This window comes from Euprymna scolopes, chromosome 46, assembly GCF_053919585.1.
Source record: "Euprymna scolopes isolate OS-2025 chromosome 46, ASM5391958v1, whole genome shotgun sequence".
NCBI lineage: Eukaryota > Metazoa > Mollusca > Cephalopoda > Sepiida > Sepiolidae > Euprymna > Euprymna scolopes.
This window is the reverse complement of record NC_136527.1, coordinates 109,034,533-109,054,728: the sequence shown is the minus strand read 5'-3', so window position 1 is coordinate 109,054,728 and position 20,196 is coordinate 109,034,533. Positions and strand designations below refer to the sequence as shown.

General features: G+C 30.5%; 4 non-coding genes across 4 annotated transcripts; 1 reads left to right on the top strand and 3 right to left on the bottom strand.

The window, feature by feature from the left end:
• Positions 1-1,242: 1,242 nt before the first annotated feature.
• On the bottom strand, positions 1,243-1,315 carry Trnav-aac (transfer RNA valine (anticodon AAC)). Its single transcript has one exon. It is a non-coding gene; the product is annotated as a tRNA-Val (tRNA).
• Positions 1,316-4,940: 3,625 nt separating this feature from the next.
• Trnav-cac (transfer RNA valine (anticodon CAC)) lies at positions 4,941-5,013 on the top strand. Its single transcript has one exon. It is a non-coding gene; the product is annotated as a tRNA-Val (tRNA).
• Positions 5,014-13,264: 8,251 nt separating this feature from the next.
• On the bottom strand, positions 13,265-13,337 carry Trnav-cac (transfer RNA valine (anticodon CAC)). The gene has a single exon. It is a non-coding gene; the product is annotated as a tRNA-Val (tRNA).
• A 6,346-nt stretch (positions 13,338-19,683) lies between these two features.
• Trnav-cac (transfer RNA valine (anticodon CAC)) lies at positions 19,684-19,757 on the bottom strand. Its single transcript has one exon. It is a non-coding gene; the product is annotated as a tRNA-Val (tRNA).
• Between the last annotated feature and the right edge of the window lie 439 nt (positions 19,758-20,196).

The following is a 20,196-nucleotide window of genomic DNA, read 5'->3' as shown; positions in this document are numbered from 1 at the left end:
TAGAACTTTCGTCTACATTTTTACCAGTGGTACAAGAAATGTCGTTTACCCAGAAGTTTTGGTTTCGAACCTGTAATGACATAAATATTAAAAGAATGCCAATTAGCATTGTGTAATACAAATATATCCGTAGCAAAGCTCGGGTAAATCGGCTAGTATATATATATATATATATATATATATATATATATATATATATATATATATAGTCTTTGAAGTTTTTAACCTTTAAAACTATACAAAAAAATTATCATTCGTTAGAAAACCATATAGTACGTAAGCCATTCAATCACCTGCAATCACTACATCAACTTGCTCTCTCTCTCTCTCTCTCTCTCTCTCTCTCTCTCTCGAGAGAGAGAGAGAGAGAGAGAGAGAGAGAGAGAGAGAGAGAGAGAGAAAGAGAGAGAAGCTCTTTAAGAACTTCTTGAAGTTATAATTTTGGATTTTGCCGTCATTGGATTATTTATCTTTCACCAGACTCTCCATTTTCACATGTAATCACCTTTTTCTTCACCATATTCCCTCTGCTTCACTTTTTTGTTTTCAAGTAAGATCTTTAGGCTAAGGATGATTTTATTTTTCGACGAAATATTTTAAATCGTCAGCCCTCTATTAAAGTCTCGGCTATAAATGTCAATTCATTGTAAGGTGGGAGCACGTTTACCAAAAGGTAAGTTTAGTTGATAATATATATTTGTGTGGGGGAGTTTCGACGTAATTATGGGTTTAAAGGTTAAAAACTTCAAAGACTTGTTGTTACATCAAATACTTTTGTATGCAAAATCCGATCTCGCATTTTGCTAATTCCTACCCTCTGATGAGAAGGAAAGTATTTCTTCGAAACTCCGCGGATTAAGGACTATCCACTTATCAAGCATTTCCTTTTCAGATTAAATATGTTTTTAACTCTTTTTCAAAGTGTTTTTTAACATGTTTTATTAACTGTTTGCTACTATATATATATATATATATATATATATATATATATATATATATATATATATATAGAGAGAGAGAGAGAGAGAGAGAGCGCGCGCGAGAGAGAAGCTCTTTAAGAATACGCAGATATAGAGACTATTGTAATATTGAAGGTGTTAAAAACTGGAACTGAACAAAACTAAAAAAAGTTTAAAAAAAAAAATAAAAAAATCCATAAGATATGAATTTAAATAATTTTATTTTATAAAGCAAACACCAACTCTATATTAAAAACAAATGTTTAAAAAAAAAATAAAAGCTAGGTTCCGGCGAGTTTCGAACTCGCGACCTTCTGCGTGTTAAGCAGACGTGATAACCACTACACCACGGAACCGTTGCTAGTACGGTCATTATATTTACATTATACTACTGTACCTTGAACAACTAAATCTGAAAGGAACACACACACACGCACGCACGCACGCGTATATATATATATATATATATATATATATATATATATATATATATATATATATATATATATATATATATATAACTATTTCATTTATTCACATAAATTTACTATACGAAAGTAAAGATTTATGCGTAAACTTTAAGTATTTACTTCAAAAGTGCTCAATACGTAGGTAGAGCTAGTTAGTAATTTATATAATAAAAATAAGCCTGAGGAATCCTATAGTTGGATGAAACGCAGAATATTCAGTGTAGCTTAATCGCCATATATATTTTATAAATGAATATATATATATATATATATATATATATATATATATATATATATATATATATATATATATATATAATATAAAGCTGAACGTCCGTGTGCGTCTGGTCACGAATAGGCTCCTATATTGTTGACTATTATAGAAAACTGATCCCATATAATGATGGAAGATGTATCGAGACACATGAATGGGTATATTTGATCTGGGATACTGATGATTCATTAAAATTGTGGGGTTTCGCGCCTGGTCCACAAAGTATGGAAATAAAAAATTAAAAAATTAAAAAAAAAACGTTTACAAGTATTTTTGATATAGATGTACAAAATAATACTTTGTATAAGTATGTTTTAACTTAAAAGGGATGGTATAATAAAATTGTGGGGTCTGCGTTAACGCCTGGCCTCCATAGAATGGAAATAGGCACAAACTTTAATAAAGGCTTTTCATATCTATCTGCGTAAGTATACTTTTATAATTATGTTTCAGTTTGAAGAAATATGGTATAATAAAATTATGGCGTGTTCGTTCGCGCCTGACCTCTATAGAGTGGAAATATGTCCCAAAGGTTTTTTTTCAGAAGTTTTTTTAATATAGATCCAGAGAATATTGTGATAAACCTTTAAGTGTGAACAGGTATGGTATAATAAATTATGGGGTTTATCTATTTTATTTTTACTTTCATCATATTTTGCTTTGGTTTTTATGCCCCCAAATTCGAAGTTATCTCTTTACAACCCTTCCTTTTGATAACCTATCATACTTTCATAAATCAGAGTCCATTTTCTGTAGGCTGTTTTTGAACCCAGTCAACGACGGGTACTTTTGCTAGTATATATATATATATATATATATATATATATATATATATATATATATATATATATATATATATATATATATATATATACTAGCAAAAGTACCCGTCGTTGACTGGGTTCAAAAACATATATATATATATATATATATATATATATATATATATATATATATATATATATATATATATCGGGTGACCAAAAAAACTAAAAAAACAAAAGCTAAATGGGTAGAACGGAAAAAAAAAAGTCCAAAGATCCTTGTGTTTCGATGTGATGTTTTGAATATAATAAACTAGTTATGACCAAAGTTTCATTTCATTCGGACAAAACACTAAGAAACGTTCTTTTTTATTGGGGGGGGGGTCACCCTATATATATATATATACATATATATACATATATATATACATATATATATATATATACACATACATACATACATATATATATATATACACATACATACATACATACATACATACATACATACATACATATATATACACATACATACATACATATATATATATATATATATATATATATATATATATATATATATATACGCGGGTTTTTTTATATTCAAAAGTAATGGACTAATGAATTCAACGAGGTTGTTAGATAGTGCTCAATAAAAAGAGCTGATAATACTTGTTTATTGTTATATAAACATGCTCACATCCCGCTGCTACAAATAGCCACTTATAATTATTATTCATTGAACTTTTGAATAGTCAAGTCGCTGCCTGATGATATCTGTTGTTTGATTGAAACAAGTGGCTATTTGTAGCAGCGGGATGTGAGCATGTTTATATAACAATAAACAAGTATATATATATATATACACCCTATATATATATATATATATATATATATATATATATATATATATATATATATATATATATATATATATATATTTGGATTTTACCGTCACTGGATTATTTTTATCTTCCACCAGAGTATCCATTAATGTGTAATCACCCTTTTCTTTACCATATTCCCTCTGCTTAACTTATTTTGTTTTCAAGTAAGATCTTTGACTTATTTGTTGTTTCATCAAATACTTCTGCATGCAAAATCCGATCTTGCATTTTGCTAATTCCTACCCTCTGATGAGAAGGAGAGTATTTCTTCGAAACTCCGCGGATTAAGGACTATCCATTTATCTAGTGTTTCCTTTTCAGATTAAATATGTTTTTAACTCATTTAAAAGTGTTTTTTAACATATATCATTAACTGCTTGCTCATATATATATATATATATATATATATATATATATATATATATATATATATATATATAATCGAAAAGGTTGTCGAAAAATACATTTTCCTTCGAGTTATATTCGAATTCATTAATACGGACTTTAGGGTCTTTTTCGTAATGTTCCAGCTAAAAGTTTATTTTTATTTTATTGTTACAAATTACGATGCTTTATTTATATAAAAAAAGCAAAAATAAGTTCTTGCGTTTTTCATTTACTACTGAAAACCATAACTTTAGTAGAGGAATTTTTTGTTTAAACAAAATAAATTTCCACTAAGATTTAAAATTAGTTCATTATATTCCGCGATCATTATTTGATAAATACTGAAAATTTCATTAAAATTAGTTAATTTCCTGATTTTTTGTGAATTTTTTAAGTAAAGGGAGGGCCGGGGTCAAAATGTTCGGCATTCATTTTGCCCGTAAAACAAATATATAACAAATAAATGTTATCAAAGGCAAGATCAGTTACTTTTCTACCTAACTGGATAATTTTCTAGTGTTTGCTCGAAAAACAGTGTTTACCGATGTCGGCGATGTATGTATTGAAAAAATTAAAAATGACGCCCGACTCTCTCTTTGACACGGTAAGTTTGGGAAAAGGAGTTAAAAATAAAAAAATATACAAATAATGTTAGAAATTCACCGAATATATGTCAGCCTATGTCGTGGTAACATATTGAGCGAGTTTCTAACAGTATTTTGTCTAGTTTTTTTTTTATTTTTAACTCCTTTTCCCAAACTTACCGTGTCAAATAGAGAGTCGGGCGCCATTTTAAATTTTCCAATATATCGGTAAACCCTGTATGTTTTTCGAGTTGAATAAACATGTTACATTAAATAAAAACACTAAAAACATATCCAGTTAGGTAGAAAAGTAACTTATCTTGCCTTTGATAACATTTATTTGTTATATATTTGTTTTTTGACAACTTTTTCGAATCTATGTGTACAGTAATACAAACCCGTCGTAAATAATACCGTGGTTCTAAACGAAAGCTGGCCACCATTTCTAATTGAAAGTGAACCAATATGGTAGTCAACGTCGTGATATTTGTTGCTCTCATCAAACGTCGCCATTTTTTACGAACACACAGACACATAAACAATCACGTGCGTGTCTGTAAGTCAGTAGTAAATGAAATCGGTTCATATCAAAAAATGATAGGCGGAACTTCGTCGGGTTTCGTGGTGTAGTGGTTATCACGTCTGCTTCACACGCAGAAGGTCGCGAGTTCGAAACTCGCCGAAACCTTGTGAATTCAAGTTATCCCTTTTTTTGAAAGATTGTTGAATTTTATATCTGCAAACACCCACAAACCTTTAAGATATTTCTAACTTGCATGTTTTTTTTTTTGTTTTAACTGTTTAGAATAAATTATACTTTAAATATACGTTTATAACTTAGAAAAGAGGCTTGACTTTTTTCTATTGTTCTTGGCCTTCGGGCCGAGATCAAAGTGTAGTATCTGTTCTGCAGATGCTGCTGAGTGGTGAGTGCTGCACTTGAGATAATTTGTACCAGTCAATTGAGGGGAAACCCTCTATACTGGGACAATAATTATTTTTGGTAACCAGTGCCCCCTTCTTGCCTACTTTTAGGGGAGCTGGTTTTTAACCCACATTAAAAACGGCCTTATATCAGAATTTTTGTAGGAATTTTTGACACCCCTAAAACGAAACTGTAAATAAAATATAAAAAAACTTGTAATTTCTCTTTTAAAAGTGGGTTGTTTATTTTCTTTATGGATTATACTTCCAAAATAAACTATTAAAGTTGTATAAAAAAGTAATAGAAATATTTAAAAAATAAACAGTAGTGAAATTAATTGAATGTTACGAGTTCAGTATTTTTCAATTTTTAAACTTTAAAAATCTATCAAAATTTTTCTATTGATTCTATTTTTACGATATTTTCAGGGTCAATGTGAAATTTTATGCTCTTTCCAATAAATCGAATATAATATTTTAGACAAACGTTTTTTTAATTCACGCCCCCCCATTTTCAAATGTCTATTAAAAAGTAAATAATTTATGTACCAAAGTTTTATATATCACAAATTGAAGATAAAAGATCAATAAATAATATATTCAAATTTAAAACAAAAAAAGTAGTGTTTTTTTAGAAATTTACCTGTAAAGTCCGAAGTTTAAAATCTTTTTTTTTTTTTTTTTTTTAAATCACGTTGTTTGCTTTTGTTTTTTTTTAATGAAATCTTGGTCCTTGTTCCTTTAATTGAAAAAAAATTTAGGGCTTGAATTACATTTTTCGAGGAGTTATAAGCTTCGAAAGATAGCGGGTGGAATTATTCAATAGTTTTCACGAAATTTCTGACACTGCTAGCCTTGTGCCTAATTTGTTCTTGTAGGGAAGCAAATAAATACAATATACGTTTATAACTTATATATATATATATATATATATATATATATATATATATATATATATATATATATATATAACTACTTCATTTACTCACATAAATTTAATATACGAAAGTATAGATTTATGCGTAAACTTTAAGTATTTACTTCAAAAGTGCTCAATACGTAGGTAGAGCTAGTTAGTAATTTATAAAATATATATGGCGATTAAGCTATACTGAATATTCTGCGTTTCATCCACTATAGGATTTGTCAGGCTTATGCGCATAAGCCTGACGAATCCTATAGTGGATGAAACGCAGAATATTCAGTGTAGTTTAATCGCCATATATATTTTATAAATTACTATATATATATATATATATATATATATATATATATATATATATATATATATATATATATATATATAAATTCGTGGTAATGGTGTAGATTGGCCTTCCTTTGTTTACAAAGCCATTTGACGGAAGTGACGTCAGACATATTTTTATCTACGGATAGCTAAAACCGTATAGAATGAACCTTTTTTTAAAATTTATTTTTTTAAATTTTTTAAGTTTTATTGAAACAGTCTTTATTTGAACTTAATGGACTATTTTTTTTTGTGTGTTTTTTTAAAACTGTTTTATTCTTTCTATAGTACATATATATTATGGACTGTTTTTACAAAGATCGAAATTTTAAAATTAAAGTTTTATTAAAAAAAAAGAAAAAGACGAGGTGTTTTTTCTTTTCGAGATATTTTTTTCACCATTTATCAGTTTAAATTTTATTCAACAATGAAATGATAAAAAACTTATAAGATATCTATTATTTAAAAAAAAAATAAAATTAACTTTAATTTAAAATTTTCGATGTTTGAAAAACAGTCCATAATATATATATCATTATAAAATAGAAATAGGCACAAACTTTAATAAAGACTTTTCATATCTATCTGAAAAAATATGAATACGTTGATAAGTATGTTTTAACTTAAATAGGGATGGTATAATAAAATTGTGGGGTCTGCGTTCGCGCCTGGTCTCCATAGAATGGAAATAGGCACAAACTTTAATAAAGACTTTTCATATCTATCTGCGTAAGTATACTTTGATAATTATGTTTAAGTTTGAAGAAATATGGTATAATAAAATTATGGGGCGTTCGTTCGCACCTGACTTCCATAGAATGGAAATATGTCACAAAGTTTAACATACACATTAAAAACCAAACTCATACAAATGGTCACCCATCTGGTACTGGCCAGCCTCAGCGTTAATAATACATTGAAATTTTCGTCACTGAAAAATAAGTTTTTCTGGCCTGTTTGGTCTTCCGTAGTTTGCTTTTTATCAAGTACAAATGTAAACAGTAATCAAATCAACTCGAAGTAACTGGTTGCCTATATGAATAAGTGGAATTATTTGAAATCCAGGTACTTATATTATAATATTTTTGCATATTCTCATAGAAAATCACCCTAAATCTTAGTTAAACAAGAAATAAACACATTAATTCTTCCAAAATCCTTTTCTTTTTTTTTTTTTTAACTATTTATATACGTTTTTTGTGCAAAACAAAAAAACGCCAATTGTTAATTTTTGGGGGAAATTTAACATTTAAAATTTAATTAAAAATAGTAGAAAAAGTTTTACATTATTCTGCTTTCTATATAATAAAATTCAGGGTTTTTATCTTTCTGGAAAAAAAAGGTTACTCAGAAATAATGGATTTTAATAAATGCAATTTCGTTTTAAAAAAAACAACAACTTGATTTTTCGGCCTTTTTTGGCGGTGCCTAGGTTTATCTATCTTATTTTTACTTTCATCATATTTTGCTTTGGTTTTGATACCCTCAAATTCGAAGCTATCTCTTTACAACCCTTCGTTTTCATAACCTATCATACTTTCATAAATCAGAGTTCATTTTCTGTAGGCTGTTTTTGAACCCAGTCAACGACGGGTACTTTTGCTAGTATATATATATATATATATATATATATATATATATATATATATATATATATATATATATATATATATAGTAAAAATCTGAAGAGAGTGTTCAATACTATTGCAGAGCAAATATGTCTTTTATTTTTTATTACAGTTTTATCTGTTTGGTTACATATGTTTCAGATGTTGGACCATGTTTACGATCCAACATCCTCGTCAGACCTTACAGAAATGGTTGTTAATATTTGGAAGAAGTGTTTGAGAGGAAAACTGAAACACTTCTACAATAGTATTGAGCACTCTCTTCAGGTTTTTACTAATTACCAGTTTTACTATATATATATATATATATATATATATATATATATATATATATACGAGCAAACAGTTAATAAAACATGTTAAAAAACACTTTGAAAAAGAGTAAAAAACATATTTAATCTGAAAAGGAAACACTAGATAAGTGGATAGTCCTTAATCCGCGGAGTTTCAAAGAAATACTTTCCTTCTCATCAGAGGGTAGGAATTAGCAAAATGCGGGATCGGATTTTGCATGCAAAAGTATTTGATGAAACAACAAGTAAGTTAAAGATCTTACTTGATAACAAAAAAGTGAAGCAGAGGGAATATGGTGAAGAAAAAGGTGATTACACGTGAATGGATAGTCTGGTGGAAGATAAAAAATCCAGTGACGGTAAAATGCAAATATATAACTTCAAGAAAGTTAATTGAATTTCCATTTGCACAAGTAAAATCCAATATATATATATATATATATATATATATATATATATATATATATATATATATATATATATTGGATTTTACATACATACACACACACACACACACACACATATATATATATATATATATATATATATATATATATATATATATATATATATAGTGTGTGTGTGTGTGTGTGTGTGTGTGTGTGTGTGTGTGTGTGTGTGTGTGTGTGTGGTATTTACGCTAGAGTAGGAAACTCGGATAAGAATTAATAACTCAAGATGAAGTGTGACAGAAAATCATCAGAAATGAGAAATCCTGATCAAGAGGAATAGTAGCTCTTTTCTGACCTTTTTTTTTCATCTAATCGAATATCACTGCAGCATTTACGATAAGCAATGAAATCCCGGATACGATTGGTGTAATCTGGATCCCTCATCCCATTCCGTATATCCGTTCATGAAAAAGAAGATTATCTTGCTCACACTCCCATGCCTTATCAATCCGTAATCCTAATAACCTTTTTAAATGTCTACCCGTAATGAGACGTGGTAGATCCAGGTCGATAATCGCTAAGTTTATCAAACATAATTCTCCTTTCCCGTCCCCCCGAAATAACCTTGAGACATTCGTTTTGTTCATTGCCTGTCAAAATAGAAATCCGGTTTCAGTCTTACTGAAATCTCATCCTTAACTTTTCTGGAAGTCAACTCGAAGTTCATTTCATATAATGCTAGAAGAAGATGTACCCGACGTTGCCCGGTATTTAAAGTAACGTTAAATTCTTTCAAAAAATGTGCTAAAAAAAAAGAGTATTATGTTTATTTTTCTACTTCTTGACGTTTCTGAATTTTTTAGATGAGGTTTTGTTATAATACTAGAAGAAGATGTACCCGGCGTTTCCCGGTATTTATTATGATAAAAATGAATAAACTAAAAAAAAAAAAAAAATACAAAGAATGAACTATATTAATCACAAAACATTAAAAACCGATGTTATAACTGAGAATTTCGGACGCTGATCTGTCCTCTCCATTAAAAAAAATATATTTTAAAGACATTTAAATAAAATTATTTGAACCAAACTTTTTAAATGCAGAAACATATATAAAATAACCGACTTGTTCGGATTTTTGCGAATGTTTTGCGGATAAATTATATTCTTACAAAGTTATTCCTTTAATTTAAAATTAAAATATGAATTATAAATTATGACATATAAAAATTAATTTTAAAAATATATGATTGATAATAATAATAATAATAATAATAATAATAATAATAATAATAATAATAATAATAATAATAATAACTAGCAGGACCCGTGGAAATTCCACGGTAGTTAAAATCTTTAAAAACACATCAGTAAGAAATTCCTTATTGTTATATTACAAAAATGAACGTATGGAAGCAAGTAGAACAAAGAACTTTAGTTTAAACTTTTATTGAAGGTCAATGCGATCGTAAATGATGCTGTTGATATTGTCAGGAAGTGCTGGTGATGATTGAGGCGGTGACAGGGACATCGATCAGCTGCTTGGAGTGAGAATAGTGGTCAGTCAGCAGGTTCTTGGGAGTCAGACTGTGAATTTAAAAAAAACTGTGTGACATTGTTGACATCGATTTTGTGCAAGTTCTGATGACCCCAAGTTGTTTAATATTTCAGGACATTTTGGATTACACGTGTGAGTAATGAATAGGTCACAGAAAACTGCCATTGCATCTTGATGAAGCTGTTGTAGATTCCTAGGACTTCCTGTAAATGTAGATGGTAGAATAACTGGTACACCAGAATAACCATCTTCATTCCTTGATAAATGATCCATTAAGCCAGACTATTGAGCAGCTCTTGGTTGACTTTGATAGCTTTTAATGAAGTTAAATAAGCAACCGTCAACTTTTACATATGCAATAGACTTTTCTATTCATTTTTAATTTTATTCAATGAAGATTTGGAAATTCACAAATATTTTTTAAGTCGAATTATTGATATAGATTTCAATTAATGCATCACAACTTCCTGATAATATAAATCGAACACTTTGAATTTTCTGTACAAAAGTTTTTTCCATAAAAACATTGTAATCTGTTATAATATTCAGATTCTTGTGTGCATAGAAAATGAAGTGTTTGAGATTGATTTTTATCTACAGTATATATATGTGTGTGTGTGTGTGTGTGTGTGTGTGTGTGTGTTTAATACAATTCAATATTTATTCAAGGTCCGATGTATGTTGGTGGTTAGTGAAAAAGAAATCTTTCTAGACCGAGGCAATTTTTAATGCTATTTGTTTACTTCTTCATAAAGGCAAATTGAATGCAAGTAAATTTTAGCATCCGAAATTCTCAGTTATAACGTCGGTTTTTAATGTTCGTAATTAAAATAGCTAATTCTTTTTATTTATTTATTTATTTTTATTATAATCATTGTTATTAGATTTATTAAAAAGTTCTGTAAATATATTTAAAAACCCACTCAGAAAGAAACCCATTTATTTAAATATATTTTGTTTAAATACAGTCGTTTTGTTATATAGAGGACTAGGATGTATATATCGTCATGAAAACAACAACTAAGAAAGATGAGGATAATAGTCCGCAATTAAAAAAATTAATGTCAATTTCTGGTTACGATTAAAGTCAAGCATTCTAGTTCATTTGTGTATCTGAACATGCGAAACACGGAATCGTTATCTTTTAGAGGATTAGGATATATATATATATATATATATATATATATATATATATATATATATATATATATATATATATATATATATCCTAATCCCGTTACAAAAGAAAATAATGAAACGAATGGAATTGAAGGAAACAAAAACTCAATTGATGGATAAGATAAACGTTTATTTACTGTTGAAAAATGAATGTTTTAGATATAACACGTGTTCATGTCCGCGTTCGGGTGTAACCATCGTTTGTTGTGGGACTGGTAGTATAGAAGGAAAAAGGAAATGTGTGTACATCTCACGTTCGGGTCACCTTCGTTTGTTCGCGCATAGGAAGAGAAGTGAGTAATGTAGTGGAAATGGGAATGATAGTCCAGCGTGTAGACAAAGAAAAGGATAGAGGGTTGACATCAGTTAAACTGTGCGCCATGTTAGCAGTCAGCTACGCGAAGGTATTCTCAGACACTAGTTGTATATATATAGAAAGAGTGAGAATGTCAATCCAGTTCATGGAGAGAGAAAGCGTATAAAGTGTATGTATGGTCTGTTAGCTTTTTGTCCCACATAGTAGCACGGGTGCGCGCCTGCCGAAAGGGAGGCGGCTGGTTCGCCGAACCTCTCAGCTCGAGAGTTGGTCCGAAAAAAGGAAGATGCTGCTTATTGCTCTTGCTTTTATAATTGTTTCCGGTGGTCTTTTGCGCATGTGTGGATTTCCTTTGAAAGGGGAAGTGACGTTGTCCATGTGTGTATTCGTGCGCGTACATGTGATTACATGTGTGTGTACGTTAGCGTGTGTGTATACACGTGAATGTGAGTGTATGTACGCGAACGTGAATATACGTACGTGTGTGGACGTGGGCGCGTATGTTTGTGTGCGCGTATGTATATGACAAGTAATATAGCTTGAAATGTGAACGCGAGTTTTTGTGTGAGACTAGAAAAGGCTCGAGCAGTTACTTACATTAGAAATTTTTTTTTAATCCTTAAAAGTTTGTAAATATTTGATATTAAAAAAAGAAAATGTTTGGTAAATATATTTTTTTCTTTTAATTCTTAAAAGGTTTTGTAAATATATTTAAAAAAAATCTTTCTCGCCAGCATTCGACCATGTCTGCTATTTGACGTGTTTACAAACAACCAACGACGATGTCAAGGTCGAACAACCGGTGTCACTTTAAATGTGCGCCAGTTTTCGTCTTCGCATATAGGGTATCTATTCTTTACTTGGTCCAAAAGTCTAAGATTTTCTTGATTTATCTCCCCCTGTGTGGAAAAAGTTCTTAAAAAAGGAAAAAAGAAATCCAATTCAGTGTTTGACTTTCAATTCTTGTTCTTATTCCAAAGAAGTGCACGCACGCCGCACGCGCGCGCACACACACACACACACACAATATATATATATATATATATATATATATATATATATATATATATATATATATACACCACACACACATATACAGAAGGTATGGCATATATTGAATGCATTCACATCTGGTTTCAGAAAATCTTTTTGAAAAAGTTTAAGGTCTTTTTGATTTATCTCCACCTGTTTTGAAAATTTTTTTTAAAAATGAAAAAAAAAAAAGAAAAAAAAATCCAAAATAACACAAATGCTCAAGTGCCGTGATAAGAATAATGTTGCTGATGATGATGATGATAATAATAACAACAACAACAACAATAATAATAATGTCAGAAACGAAAACGGATAGGTCTGACAGGATAGAATTGTTAAAACAAGAGAACAAAAATTATTTAACAGAAAGGTTTCGGCGAGTTTCGAACTCGCGACCTTCTGCGTGTGAAGCAGACGTGATAACCACTACACCACGAAACCGATCACTGCCGTACAGAATGTCACTTTTAAGTTATCAACAGTGTCTAAATCGACCTTGAAACCTTGTATGGACATATAGCAAACATAAACACACACACACACACATGCAGGCACGCGCGAGCGCAAACACACACACACACACGCACACACACACACACACGTTATGGCCGCCATATCTATTTATGGGTTATGTAATTGATTACTGGGTTTGTATTACTGTACACATAGATTCGAAAAAGTTGTCACAAAACAAATATATAACAAATAAATGTTATCAAAGGCAAGATAAGTTACTTTTCTACCCAACTGGATATGTTTTTAGTGTTTATATTTAATGTAACATGTTTATTCAGCTCGAAAAACATACAGTGTTTACCGATGTATTGGAAAATTCAAAATGGCGGCCGACTCTCTCACGGAGACGGTAAGTTTGGGAAAAGGAGTTATAAAAAAAAATCAGTCAAAATACTGTTAAAAACTCACCGAATATATGTCAGCCTATGTCACGGTAACATATAGTCAGCGAGTTTCTAACAGTATTTTGTCTGTTTTTTATTTATAACTTATTTTTCCAAACTTACAGCCTCAGAGAGTCGGCTGCCATTTTACATTTTCCAATACATCGGTAAACACTGTATGTTTTTCGAGCTGAATAAACATGTTACATTAAATAAAAACATAAAAAATATATCCAGTTTGGTAGAAAAGTAACTTATCTTGTCTTTGATAACATTTATTTGTTATATATTTGTTTTTTGACAACTTTTTCGAATCTATGTTTACAGTAAAACAAAATCCTATTTATAATCTAAAATTGTGAACGGTTTTTAAATAATGGTGAAACTTTACTATATTGTGCCGTCCAACCAATCCTGTATTTTGGAACGAATGCATTTCAGAGAATAAACATTATTACGTACTTACGTGTCTTGTCAAAATTAGTATCAACTCCAAAATTTACGAAACATCGTCCAATAGAAGACGCGCTAGAGCTAATTGTTGAAAAAAAAAAAATGTGTAAAATTATCGAGAATAAGCAAGATGGCCGACTTAAAAGCAGTTATCTCCTCCTGATTTCAAGTTCCTTAACGGTTAATTTAGAGTGAAATTTCAACTTTGAAAAAATTATTTTTACTTATAATTATTTTTCTACTGGACCATTTTTTGTAAATTTTGAAAATTATACTAATTTCAACATGACACGTAAGTATGCAATAATGTTTTCACAGGAAATGCGTTGGTTTAAAAGATCACGAATCTACAAAAGTACTGTTTTTTTTAATTTTTATTTATTTTTATGTTTATCTGGAATCACCAATTGAAAACGAACATTTTTCATAAATTTTTCCAACATTATCATCTGATGGCGACTTTAGGCGTGACCTTTGTATTAACTACGTCGATCTCGCAAAAGCGCCATTTTGAATAAACATAAAAAAATATCTTCTCAGAGTTATCTGCGCTTGTTAAAACTTAAATTTGCATTCTTTATCTTATGGCTAATTTGTAAAATTTGTAACAAAAAAAATGTTTTCTTTTTTTAACAAATAAATAATTTAAAGTTCAAAAATCGATATATCAGCCGATTACTGATTGATTGGCAAAGTGGCTGATTACTGATTAGCTGCCGATTAATCGGTACACCCCTAGTCGATATTAACAAAATTTACGAAACATCGTCCAATAGAAGACGTGCTAGAGCCAGTTTTCGAGAGAGACAAAAAAAAAAAAAAAAAAGACACACTTTTTAATTTATATTTTAAATTAATTTTTATTTTAAATTATCGAGAATAAGCAAAATGGCCGACTTAAAAGCAGTTATCTCCTCCTGATTTCAAGTTCCTTAACGGTTAATTTAGAGTAAAATTGCAACTTTGAAAAAATTCGCCTGCTGTTGTGCGGGCAGTGAATTAAAATTTTTTTCAGATTGTCAAAATACCAAAGCTCAATTTGTTTACACAAAGAGCATCGGCATCGCCTAATGCGCTATATATATATATATATATATATATATATATATATATATATATATATATATATATATATATATATATATATATATATATATCGTACAATCCCAATATGTTGCCAATTAAATTACCGATTCCGCATAAAATCGATTAGTAGCCGATATTCGAATAACAATTAAAAAATAAGCATGATATGAAATTATATATATATATATATATATATATATATATATATATATATATATATATATATATATATATATATGTGTGTGTGTGTGTGTGTGTGTGTGTTTGTTTAATAACGATAGGACGATTCCAATATTTTCCTCATTCCGGTACAATTACCGATTCCGATTCTGGTTCAAATGTTCGAATGACAATTAATGATAAAAATCATGATATTAAAAAAAAAATGATATTAAAAAAATATATATATACTAGCATAGGTGCCGGCTTTGCCCTGGTGTTTGGAGGTGTATGCTGAGCAAAACAAAAAACAAAAAATAAAAAAACAAAACAAAACAAAAAAACGGCCAATTTTTTTTTAACTTTGACACCTATTACGAACCCTTAAATTTTATTGTTTTGGGCTCAAATCAAGTTATTAAGTTAGGTCCATGTCCAAGGAACCTATATCTAAAATTTCAAGTGTTTAGATCCCAAATTTTCGGAGGAGTTTGGCAGAGTTTTCAAAGGTCAAATCGTTGAATTTTGACCCCTTAACAGACAAATTTCTGGCCGAAACCCGATCACATCTATTTTCCCAAATCTCAGTACCCTTTCGAGTCTGTAGACTGAAAATTAACAGAGTTATTGCGAAGGAAAATGTACACAGACAGACAGACAGACAGACAGACAGACAGACACGTTCACTTTATATATATACTAGCAGGGGTGCCCGGCGTTGCTCGGGTGTTTGGTGGTGTATGCTGTGCAAAAAAAGCAAAAAAAACAAAAAAAATGGTTAATTTTTTAAAACTTTTATCCCTATTATGACCCCTTAAAATTTATTGTTTCGGGCTCAAATTACTTTATTAAGTTAGATCCAGGTTCAAGGAACCTATATCTAAAATTTCAAGTGTCTAGACCCAAAATTGTCGGAGGAGTTTGGTAGAGTTCTTAAAGGTCAAATCGTTGAAATTTGACCCCTTAACAGCCAAATTTCTGGCTGACACCCGTCACATCGATTTTCCCAAATCTCAGTACCCGGTATTTCAAATTTCGAGTCTATAGACTAAAAATTGACAGAGTTATTGCGTAGGGAAATGTACACAGACAGACAGACACACAGACACACAGACAGACAGACACGTTCACTTTTATAGATATATATAGATATAGATATATATAGATAGATACATAGATAGATTTCTTTAATTATCTCTTTTTTTTGTATTTGCTTTTGTTTAAAATAAGGTAATAATTGTATAAAACTAAATATTTATTTTAAACTAACAGTCAAACTAAAATCTACAACCACGTATTTTCACGTTTGAGAGAATATATGCATGTGTTTTTACGGAAATCGGAAAAAAATAACAACTTCATAGTAAATATTAAGAGATTTATAAAGAATCGGAATCGGAATCAGTAATTGTATCGGAATCAAGAAAAATATTGATGGGAGGCATCACTAATATATATATATATATATATATATATATATATATATATATATATATATATATATATATATATAATAATTAAATACCTACAGACACTAGTGTTTCATCCTTTCGGGAATCTTCAGTGCAGGGTGTCACGATTAATACCGGTCGAACGATTCGAACCCCGCAACACGAGACATCTCTGGCTTGATTAGCGAAGACCTAATCCATTTGGCTACCATATATATATATATATATATATATATATATATATATATATATATATATATATATATATATATATATATATATATATGTGTGTGTGTGTGTGTGTGTGTGTGTGTGTGTGTATAATGATTTAAAGGTTATGACGGTTTTTTGAAGCATGAAAACGATGTTAATTTTTGTATTCAATATTTTTATTATTTTTTTTTATATTTCAAGCGGATCTCCGCTTTTGGTCACAAAAAGGTATTAATAATCATACACCCCAGATTCACTAAACAATTTCTGATTGACAGCATAGATGTGATTCTTCGAATGTAATAATGGCAATTACATTCAAATACTAGGTACAGCAATGGGAACAAAAATCTGGAAAAGCCTCTATATGAAAGGAAGAGCAGAAATACGGACACAATGCCAAGATACTTTTCATAGAGTCTTAGAGGTATTTTTGAGAAATCTCCTTCGTTTATGACGTCAGGCGTGTGTTTTCAAACGTGACTAATTTTCACGTGGCTTTACATATGTTTGTCCAAACACACTTTTTGGCAAACAAAAGAATCCTCAATTCTAATATCTAACCTATTTTTAAACAATATATTTTAATTCGCATTGTCCATTCTTTTAACTGACATATTTAATATTCAGATTTCTAAAAGAATGGACAATCGATTCTTTTTCCGGCATAAACAATATTTAACTGTTTCTAATAGAATTAACAATATTTAACTATTTCTAATAGAATTAACAATATTTAACTATTTCTAATAGAATTAACAGTATTTAACTATTTCTAATAGAATTAACAATATTTAACTGTTTCTAATAGAATTAACAATATTTAATTATTTCTAATAGAATTAACAATATTTAACTATTTCTAAGAGAATTAACAATATTTAATTATTTCTAATAGAATTAACAATAGACTGAATTTCTAACATTCCATTTTTCATTATCTTTAACACTTGCCTACAGGGTTCGATTCTAACCTTATCCTAATCTCATGTTCACTTATCTAGTCTGTCTTGTAACACCAGAATCTGCACCATAGTCACAAACAACCCCGATCGACAAAACTAAATGAACTACAAATAATCTTGAGAAAAACAGAGTACCCAACATAACTACATGACTAAATGGAACACGTACATCAAGTCTGTTGCCAATGTCGCTGGAAAGATGGTGGGGTCCTTCTACCGCCCCAGAAGATATCTCACTACTGATGCAATTCTCTATCTAAATAAAAGTCAAGTACGTCCAAAGATGGAGTACTGCTGCCATATCTGGGCAGGAGCTGCTAAAACAGCCTATCCTGCCTTGACAGAATACAAAATAAACTTCGTGGCTTAGTGGGGGATGCCCTTTTCTCTTCCCTGCAAGCTCTCTCCAACAGAAGAGACGTTGCAAGCGTATCTTTATTTTATCGTTATTTCCATGGCAGGTGCTCGTCTGAACTCCAATCTCTGGTCCCCCCTCGCCAATCTTTTACGAAAAACACCCGTCTAGCTGAAGCCACTGTCAAAAACTTTCCCCACTCTTTGTCTATGCCTAAATCAAAACGTAGATTCCATGAACAAAACTTCTTTCTTAGAACTTCACGCCTGTGGAACTCTGTTCCGTCTGCCTGCTTCCCTCCTGACTACAACTTGGATGTCTTCAAGTCTAACGTAAACAAATTCCTGATTAACCGCCCCCTTAAGTAGACACTTTAAATATCCACACTAACGTACTGCACTTACAATAACCCTTATCCCTGAGTGGCTTCCGGGCCTTGATAAGTGGTGACCACCTTGTAAAAAAAATAATATAAAAAAAATAACTAAGACAAAAATGTATCAAACTGGAAGAGAAAATACCAGAATACCAACTAAGATCCCACCAAAGAACGGAACAAAGAACAGATTTTAACATACGCCTCCACACCAACCCAGAACTATTTCCAGAGATAACAATGACCTTCTCCTATTCAACCAGAACAATAAATTAAAATAACATACTTAAAACAACAAAAATAATAAAAAGCAAACACCAACCTACAAACTAAAACACATTCTAACCTTTCCCAAACACAATCAACACACTACAAAAGAAGTTACAAAATGCAACAAAAAGCGATGCGGAATTTGTGACATAATAATAGAAGGAAAAACATAAACATTCAAATTCTCTCTCTCTCTCTCTCTCTATATATATATATATATATATATATACATACACACCACACACACATATACAGAAGGTATGGCATATATTGAATGCATTCACATCTGTTTTCAGAAAATCTTTTTGAAAAAGTTTAAGGTCTTTTTGATTTATCTCCACCTGTTTTGAAAAAATTTTTTAAAAATGAAAAAAAATAAAAGAAAAAAACCCCCAAAATAACACAAATGCTCAAGTGCGGTGATAAGAATAATGTTGCTGATGATGATGATGATAATAATAACAACAACAATAATAATAATAATAATGTCAGAGACGAAGACGGATAGGTCTGACAGGATAGAATTGTTAAGACAAGAGAACAAACATTATTTAACGGAAAGGTTTCGGCGAGTTTCGAACTCGCGACCTTCTGCGTGTGAAGCAGACGTGATAACCACTGCACCAACGAAACCGATCACTGCCGTAGAGAATGTCACTTTTAAGTTATCAACAGTGTCTAAATCGACCTTGAAACCTTGTATGGACATATAGCAAACATAAACACACACACACACATGCAGGCACGCGCGAGCGCACACACACACACACACACACACACACACACACATTATGGCCGCCATATCTATTTATTTAAGGATGGAATACTGCTGCCATATCTGGGCAGGAGCTGCTAAAACAGCCTATACTGCCTTGGCAGAATACAAAATAAACTTCGTGGCTTAGTGGGGGGTGCCCTTTTCTCTTCCCTGCAAGTTCTCTCCAACAGAAGAGACGTTGCAAGCGTATCTTTGTTTTATCGTTATTTCCATGGCAGGTGCTCGTCTGAACTCCAATCTCTGGTCCCCCCTCGCCAATCTTTTACGAAAAACACCCGTCTAGCTGAAGCCACTG